Raw genomic sequence first — 10296 nt, 5'->3', positions numbered from 1 at the left:
AAAAATCATTTTAAAAATTAATCTTGTAAATCGGGAACGAGTCTCGTTGTCTGGAGGGGTACTTTTACCGGATTTTTCTAATCCTGACATGCAAGATGAAGTTCATATTTTTTAATAATTTTTTCATATGACTAAAATTGATATATCTTAACATCCGTACGTTTCGATCGTCGAAAAAATCATTTTAAAAATTAATCTTGTAAATCGGGAACGAGTTTCGTTGTCGGGAGTGGTACTTTTACCGGATTTTTCCAATCCTGACATGCAAGATGAAGTTCATATTTTTTAATAATTTTTTCATATGACTAAAATTGATATCTCTTAACATCCGTACGGTTGGATCGTCGAAAAAATCATTTTAGAAATTAATCTTGTAAACCGAAAATCTCATTTATAGAGTAATACTTTTACAATGGTTTCCTTGAAACACCATTGTGTAAAGATAAAATAACAACGCTTTTTTTATTATAAAACCGTTGTGTGAGCATATCAGCTTTTTTCAATCTAACGGCTAATATCTAATCTCATTTCAATCAAGGGCTATCATTCAGACACTTCAGCAATCCGAGTAAAATGTTTACAACCAATCATGGGGTGCCACCTCATCAGGTGGTGCCCATTGAAATTATAAAATAACTATTTCAGACAACTGTTTTGTTCCGTTGTATGAAGTTTTCTAAGACAACCCTTGTAAAAACTGTTGTGTGAATTACACAACGTAATATCTAAAAGCTTGTATGAGACCAACTAAGACAACACTTTTGTTTTAACATAAAACCGTTGTATAAGAATTCGGCTATTTTTCGATCTAACGGCCAATATCAAATCTCATATCAATGAAGGGCTCTCATTTCGCCACGTCAGCAATCCTTGTGAATGATTTACCACCTATCACGTGCTGCCACCTCAATACGTGGTACCCATTGAAATTCCTCAGACAACGGTTTCATTCTGTTGTTTGATGGTTTAGAGGACAACCTTTCTAAAAAACCGTTGTCTCAATTACACAATGTAATGTCAAAACCGTTGTCTTATATCCCTATACGTTAACATAGTAACAACGGTTTGTAATCGTTATGTTAAAGATCTACAACAACACTATATTTAAAAAACTGTTGTCTGACTCGATGAGAGGATACAACTTGTACAACAGTTTAAAAAAGATGAATATCCGTTGTTTGTTCTGGAGCTCACACAACTGTTTTTTCTGTAAAATCAATTCACCGTTGTATGATTTTTAGGACGACGTTTTTTTTTTAACCGTTGTTTGTCAAGTGTTGTCTGATTACAAATTTCTTGTAGTGATATTTTGTATTTTTCAAGAAAACGTTGTTTAGAGGGTCAAAAAGGAAAAATGAGGATCTGATCAAAATTGGAATCATAGAGATATTCGAGATTTGAGATGTGCAATTATTGATGAGTTACCATTGATCGAATATGTATTCTAATTTGAATTACCTATTTACGTGATTGAGGCAAGTAACTTTTCGTTGCTCTGTATTATTGTGTAACGTATATATATTGTTTGCTTACATGTTCTTAAATGTTTGGTAAGTAAACTATTCGTGCCTGTATTACTTGTTTGCTTATGTGTTTTGTGTGTAACTTTCCGTCGCTTTGTATTATTTGTTTGTATGCGTGTTCTTTAAGTGAATATTCGTTGCTTCGTATATTGTGTAAAGTTCCATATTATGTGTGATTATATATTCTCCAATATTTGTTTAGTTGTTATTAGTGTGATATTGATATGTGATTAATAAGATAATAAATTCGGAAATCCCCAGTCTTAGTCATGTATAGAATTAGAACCCGATCACTGGGTAGTGTGATACATAGAACTTAGAACTAGTTTGCGCACATTCCGTAATACATCGATACCTTGTCAATCTTTGGTTTCACTTGATGAGGGACATTAACTATCCCTCCAACTAATAAGAATAAGAACCCGCTCACTTGGGAAGTGTGGCATAAAAAGTAAGATGCCAGTCACTGGTAAAATGTGGCATAAGATGTGATTTAGGACTGTGGGATTAAGATGAGAATTTGATATTAAGACTTATTGATTGATTAAGATTTTAATATGTGAATTATAGAATAGTAGTGTGCATCTCATTGATAATCGTTATAGAGTGTATTATGTGCAACTTGTTGTATTTGTTATCGAATATATGTGCGATTCTATGTGATTTATGTATATGATTAATGTCAAAGTTGTGTTTTTTTTTAAAGTTAAAAATATTTTTTTGAGCCTTTGGACGGTAATTACTTGCTGGGCTTCGCAGCTCATCTTTACAATTTTCAGGTTTCGTCTAAGATTCAAGTTTGATAGCATTGGAGTTTGACGTCTAATCTGTTTGCTTTAGATTTTGCTCTGATACCACTTGTTAGGTATGAAATGCACACGGGGGGGGGGGGGCGGGGGGGGGGGGGGGGGGCTGAATGTGTGTTTCTAACTGTTTACTTAAGAACTTTGTGATATGTTTTCAATAAAATCAAGTTTCAAATAGTTTGGCTTACTGGAACTCAACAGGCTAAGTAATTTGTAGTGATAATCAACAAACTGTAAAAATACATAGAAAGCAAATTATTAAAACTTACTTGATCTTTTATTAAAAAATTATATATGTTGTGCTACAAATCTAAGTTCTTGATGTTGAAGAACTTAGCTACTTTTTGAGAGAGTACAAGAAAAACTAGTCTGTTTGTTACAACTAAACAAATGACCCGTGACATGCTTTGTAGACTAACATGCACAATTTACATAGATTGCATTAAAATATACTAACATAATTTTTAAAGCTATTTTGTCTATTTCAGTTTCAAATGCTGCATAATTGCATACAATCTTCAGGTCTGCTACTCTCCTTTGTCCAGTTCATCATCTTGGCCCTTGATCTTGCACTCTTAAAGCTGTATTTGTAGACTTTTATTTTAATGATAAAATGGTTTGTTGACTGATAACTTTGATTCTTTATGAAAACTGTATTATGTAATTGAAGCGTTTATTGAGATCTCCAAAATATATAGAGATGTATGTATCGTGATGTTGAATGACTTGTCGATATCTGCACTTCTCTATATATATAAAATGACTTGTCGACATCTTCACTTCTCTATATGTATAAATGACTTGTCGATATCTCCATTTCTCTATATGTGTAAATGACTTGTCGATATCTCCATATCTCTACATGCATTTTGAATTATCGACATCTCCAGTTCTCTACATGTGTAAATGACTTGTCGATATCTTCATATCTCTATTTGCGTTTTGACTTGTCGACATCTCCATATCTCTACATATCAAGTTGACTTCTCTATAGGGAAAGTGACTTCTCTACAAGAGATATGACTTCTTTACAAGAGATATGACATCTCTACAAGTCAAATTGACTTCACGATAAGCTTGAGTAGTTTTCGATATACTTCTTGACATCCCTTTATCTGTAACTTCTCGATATTCGACTTAGAACATTTTTCAATCTACATCATTATTCTTCACCAAGCTATTGATCTTTATTCTGAGACATGATCAGGCTTGATCTTCTTCCAGAAACTTATTCCTAGCTTGTTGGCGGTTTACTGAGAAATACTCTAGTATAGTCTTTTTCAACATTCTTACATATTAAAAAATATCATTACAAATTACATAAGAGTTACAATTCAACTAAATCTAGAATTATCAATATGACTAAGTCTTGTTATATTAAGGCATGTCTTGCACAACAATCTCCCCCATTTGTGAGAAGATCACTTGTAACATATTCATGCTTGATCAAGACTAATCCCAAACTAAAATAAAAAACAACACAGATATACAAAGGACATTCTTTTATACATAAATGTCATCTAGCTGTTACAAAGAAAAAAATGAGTTACAGAACTAACTGAAGTTTTATACCCTGACTGAGATCTAATCAAGTTCTTTAGTCTAACAAGACATTCCAGTTCTTCATAATCTCAGGTCGTCTTAGTGCTTTCACAAGTTTCAGCCATTCTTCTAGTGAGTAACTGCCAAGATGCTCAAGTCTGTACCTTGATAGTCAGTGAGTTCTATATTCAGGAACACATCATTTTCAGAAACCCTACTTAATCCTCTAGCCTTGAGCTCATTTGATCTTCTTTCCAATCTGTCCAACTCCTCAGCCTTTCTGATAGCTCCCTCTTTCATCTCAACCTTCTCCCTTGTCCTTCTTTCATTTATATTTACCAACATTTCAGTTAGCTAAACCTTCCTCATCCTTGTGAATTTATCATTCTCAATCATTAACTTATCACCCTTTCAAACTCCACTGTTGAGAAGTTCTCCATTATTTCTTTCTTGAATATGTTGACTAAGCCATTCTTGAAATAGATTCTTACCTCTCCCAGAGTTTCCACAGAGACTTTACATATGAGTTCATTTTGTTGATTATTGTAGTCATTATCTGAGAATTTTTCTATCAATATAACTTAGTCTTGTTATATTAAGATATGTCTTGCACAATTATAATGTGGAAATCGTAAGAGCTCACTTTTTACAATAGAAGTTCGTTCATACTATGAAGGCATCTTTATCTCTAATTGCATTTTGTACAACTGTAATATATGAACACCATACTAAATGAAGATTTAATTATATTAAGGTCAATTGTGATGCTACTCTTTTCAAAAATACATCGAAAGTTGGTGTAGGTGATTTGCTTGGAAGACAATTGAGTTTATTTTTAATTTCAAGAATATCCGTCTTCAATATGTTAAGCTATTCGAAAACAAGACGACTAATTGTTTAGCTTATTTATCAGTTTTGAACCTTATTGCAATTCGTTCAGAGATTTGTTTTCGGCCATGCATTAAAAAATGCATAAAAATCTCATAAGGTCGAGTTTTATCTAGTCCTTAAAAAACTCAATTTTCTAGGAAAAAGGACCGAGTCAGGCGTTTCTAAAAATCGGGTCTGGCTGGACTTCCTATTAAATATGAGGTCTGTTTTAGGCCCGCGTGCCGGTCTGAACTGGACTTTTATTTGGGTTTTATTTATTTATATGGTAACCACTATTCATTTTTTTTGTGTCTCGATCTATGATTAGTTTAGCACCTAATGAAATTATATTTTTAATTATGAGAGAGGGTACTTTAGATATCAAAATAAAAGTTCTTTTTTTATATTTCATCCAATTGCTCTCATTTATTAACCTAAGCTCTATTGACTGTTATTTACGGTATAAAATCAACAAATCAACCAAATATACATTGTTTTACATCTAATAGTATAATATAATTTATAAAAATTTATTACAAATATCACACATATATATATATTCATTTTAATAAAAAAATTGAATTTTTATCCTGGTTTTTATGAAAAGTCCGTGCTTTTATCTGGCCGAAGTAGACTTTTATCCGGATTTTTCGGGTTCCAGCCCGGGTCAAATTGTCAAGAAAAAGAAGGCCCATTTTTGGCCAGCAATATTTTGAGGCTTTTTTCCAGATCGACTTTCGGTTTCGGATTTTTTGAACATCTCTAGGTGAGTTCTTCTAAATTAATGAAATTATCTTTAAATTTGTCAGAAAAATAAATTTTGATGGATTTGTTAAAATTTAAACTAAATACCACCATATTTTGTCGTAGTTATTGGAATCTTAATTGAATACAATCAGATTTTAAAACACTTTTTATAAACCTTTTTGAATATCATAATTTTTTTTTTCAAAAATAAAATAAAATATTTTTAAATTTTAAAAATATTTAAAATTTAGATCGAATATACAATAGTAGTAATGTGAGATTTCAAGAAGTATATAATAAATAGTGATAGAGGTACCAAATTGGGTACTAAAATTTGGTCACAAAGACATTGCTTACTTGACAATCCACTTACATTTAAAATTATGTTCAAAAATTATGAAACTCAAAATACGATCAGGAAAAAGCTTGAAAAGGTCTATCGGAAAAAAATGCGGCTTAGGCATGACACGCGGGCCTTAAACGAGCCTTCTTTTTTAGTGAAATCCAGTCTAGCCTAAAAATTCGAATAAAAACCTGCATTTTGAAAAGTTCGGTTCTAAAAAAACTCGGTTAAAAGCCAGATTTTTAATAAACTTGGATAAAATTTGATTTTTTTATAAAACATAAATATATATAATATTTTTAATAAATTCTTATCAACTGTATTTGTACTATTGGATGTAAAATAGGGTATATTTGTTTGGTTTGTCGATTTGATATTGTAAATAACAATCACCAGAGTTTAAGATTAATAATTGAGAACATTTGAATATAATTTGAAAGATTTTTTTTGTTTTCATGTCTAAACTCCTCTCTCCCATAGTTTGAAATATTTCGTTAAATATCTAAACTACTCATAGCTAGATTGAGGCAAAAGTTACTTACTAGTCTTTAATATATCTTGAAAAAACCCAAAACACGATATGACACGGTTCGCGGGTCTAAAATGGACCTCATATTTTAGTGGAACCTCCCATAGTTATTTTTTGTAATCACCCGTGTAAGTTTAAATACGTTTTATTGATTAGTTACTGTTTCTACTTAATGTTTCGTCCTTTTTTATGTTTCGATTTTCTTAATATATTTTTCGGGAATTTAAATGTTTCGAATTCAAGATCTGTATATGTTAATAATGTCCCAAAATATTCCAAATTAATTTTATTCAGTTCTGCATTTTAACATTCAACTAGTTATTTTGACTAATACTTCAAACTAGTGTTTCATCCTGAATTAGTATTTTGATATTTTAAAGAATTTTATTCAAGATTCAACGATATGGATGTCAATATGCATATATTTAATATGTTTCCAAAATTTGAAAAATATAAATTTGTTTGTTTTTGAAATTTTAACTGTCTCGTGTTGCATATATGAATGGTAACATTATATAAACTTGACTTAGAAACGATAACACTGAATATATGTTTCGTTACTGAAACGTTTTGTTACTGAAACGATAACACCGATCAAATGCCACTTGATTATATGGTATGGCTCCCCCTTGAACCATACTGGAATCCCTCATGGCTTTCTGACTCCCCCTAAGTCCACACTCGAACACCCACATGCCTTTTCCTTGACCTATTTATCGCTTTCTAGGTCCATTCGGAGAGTGTTGTAAAAGACATGCCTGTACTTTAACAAGACTAAGATATTTTGTCAACCCTAAGTAAGTTGTATTGTTATCCTAGTTTGTATTTGTACTTGTAACACTTAAAAGTCTGTAAAAATGCAAAGGAGCAGACTGGAGTCTTTTTCCTGAAACAATATCAAGCCTAAGGATTCTATCCGGAAGAAGATCATGCCTCAGAAGAATTTTGAAAAAGCTTGGAGTTGAATAAAACTGTTTGGATAAAAATACTCTAAGTCAGGATCTCTACAAGTCACAGATTTAGTGTTATATCATTCGAGAACTCCAAATGACTTATCGAGAAGCCAGGAAAGCTACTAGAGAACTCAGTGAGATATCGACAAGTCAAGAAGACATGAAGGTTGGAGATATCGACAAGTCATTTCTTCACTAGAGAACTCAGAGTTATCGACAAGTCTACATTCATTAGAGAACTCTGAGTTATCGATGAGTCTAAGTCTACTAGAGAACTCAGAGATATCGATAAGTCAAAATTCACTAGAGAACCCTAAGTTGTCAACAAGACAAAGTAAAGACATGATGCTGAGAGATCTCGACAAGCTAAAGTTTTATTCGAGAACTCAGAGAGCTCTATAAGTCAAATTCACTAGAGCATTAGAGATCTCGATAAGTCATTATACTTATCGAGATGTCAAGATCTCTATGTGCCTAATTGGAGATCTCGAGTAAAACTCTCAAAGTACAAAATCACAAACCAGTTCAATATTCAAGATTAACAATCAACAAACAATCCAAACAGCTGGATTGACAAGTCTACAAAAAGCAGTTTGAATAATGTGCAAGATCAATGGTGAAGATTAACTGACAGAGGGAGATTAAAATTATCACAGGATGCTAAAGATATGCTAAGCCAGAAATGAAAGATCTACTATTCTATAAATAGAAATGACAAGTGACAGTTTAGAAAAGCTAATAGCATGTCTTATTGTACACTGTGTAAACCGGCAGTTAACTGAATTATAAAGTTAACACTGGTCCTTAAGTCAGAGGTAATAATTTAGATCAAATTTCTTGTAACACTCTCAAGGAGAAGCTAAGCTCTTTATTAACAAAGAACCTAGAAATTTTGTTGCAAAACAGTCTTAATTTTAATAGAAAATTAAGTGACTTTTGAAGATCTGTGTTCTCTATTTTTTGCAAATTTAATTTCTGAATGAACACATTTCACTACACGATTTAATTTATTTTGATCAGCCATAAACATTCAAGAAAAGCCCAAAAACAGTAAAACATATTCACCCCCTCTGTGTGTTATTCATTTCCTAACAGAGAGCCATCAGAGATTTTTATGTATTGTTTACAACCTAAAACTGTATACGACTTGTTGGATCGGACAATTTACTTCTTCTACAAATGATGTGGACTGAATGGTATTTATCTCATATTTTTCTTTTAAAAGAGAAAAACATGATGGTGTTGAGATTTTAAATTAATTGAATTATTTTTTTGACCAATATAGTCGAGATCATCGGATTTTTCTTCGGTGGTTGATATGGTACTAAATAATAATTTCTCATTTTCCAAAAACAATTCTCAACGATCTAATTATATATATGTCAAGGTCTACATATTTGGATATTTCAACATATTTGGATATTTCAAATATTTCATAAAGAATAAACATTATTTGATTTGTGATTTTAACAGTTAACTAGTGATATGATTGTGACTTCAAAATAACGTATTTTCGCCGATTGTCATTTCAGTTTTATTAAAACAATCTTGATAATCCAACTGAATAGATGTTAAAATTTATATATTTTATTATTTCAAAAAAATTAGTATTCAGTTTTTTTAAAAAAATATTGATCGACGATCTAACCATATACACTTTCTAGTGGTATTTTGAAATTTCAATAAACAATATAGTTTGAGATTATAATAGTTACTAGTACGTCTCTGAAAACTTAATTATAATTTAACCCTTAAAGTATAATTGATGTACAATTTAATTTGTAAATCTAGAAGGGTTTAAACTCGGTTAAAAGATTGGAGTTTAAATCCTTTATTTGTAAGCATTTTATATTTTAATTTGACTGGTATAAAATTTAGAAATGACTCTTAATTGAAGTCAAACCGATCTGACCGACCTAAACCGGGAAAACCGCTTCTTATATATATAGGCGTGTGTCTCGCACAGACTTTTATGCTAGTTAATATAAAAGGAAGGATATTTAAATTTTATAAATTCAATACAAATACATATTGTGAACATTTTAAAATAAAAATAAAATATTTAAAAATAAATAATAATATCTAAAAATATAAAGGAGTAGCACGTTAAACGAAGTGAAATTTAAATAAAATATTTAAAAATAAATAATAATATCTAAAAATATAAAGGACTTGCAAATTATCTCGATTATCGATTTTTATAATATTTTTGAATACATAAACTACAAAATAAAGTAGACAGAGAAAAATGACACTTTGTGAATATATTTATTGATATATGCAGATATTATAGATATTATCATAAAGATTATGACTTTTGAAATAGTATGAAAGGTTTTTAAGATATTGAAACTTTTGCAAATTTTTTGAGAAGGTGCAAAATTGAATGTTAAAAAATTACGAGGCCCCCAGGACCATGATTTTTGTAAGGTCCTCTTCCATATTTAATTTATTTTCTTCATAGTTTATATTAAAACATAAATCGTCTGATGTATTAAGAAATATGAAGCTCAAGCTCCATTCTTCACATGTTTAGGGTATTAAATATTAATAACTATTTCTTTTAGTTGAATTAATTTAGCTCTTTCCTTACCTATTGAGGATTTTAATGTTCAAAATTTCGTTGACTTTATCTACTCTTTCCTACCTCTGATCTTCCTAGAACTGAGTGGTCCATTTTCAGGCAATTCTATCAAGTTCTACCCTATGTCAAATACTTTTATGAACACATGTTTATTCGAGAATCATACAGTATCTGTCTACAACTTTAAATTGCTTTATGAAACCCTTGTATTTCATATAAATTGTTTTGCATCTTATGAATATCACTATGGCAGCCTAATAATCCCATTCATGATGTGTTTGTATCCAGAAAAACAAGATACATGAATTGGAGAAAGTAAATCCCCTTCATTACACACCATGGTACGGACTAGTGTCCTTTTTTTAAGTTACATTTTAGGTAAAGGTTAATTTGAGAAAT

This window comes from Apium graveolens, unplaced genomic scaffold (assembly GCF_009905375.1).
Source record: "Apium graveolens cultivar Ventura unplaced genomic scaffold, ASM990537v1 ctg2207, whole genome shotgun sequence".
Taxonomy (NCBI): Eukaryota; Viridiplantae; Streptophyta; class Magnoliopsida; order Apiales; family Apiaceae; genus Apium; species Apium graveolens.
The sequence above is the reverse complement of the archived record's forward strand: the minus strand, read 5'-3'. Positions refer to the sequence as shown.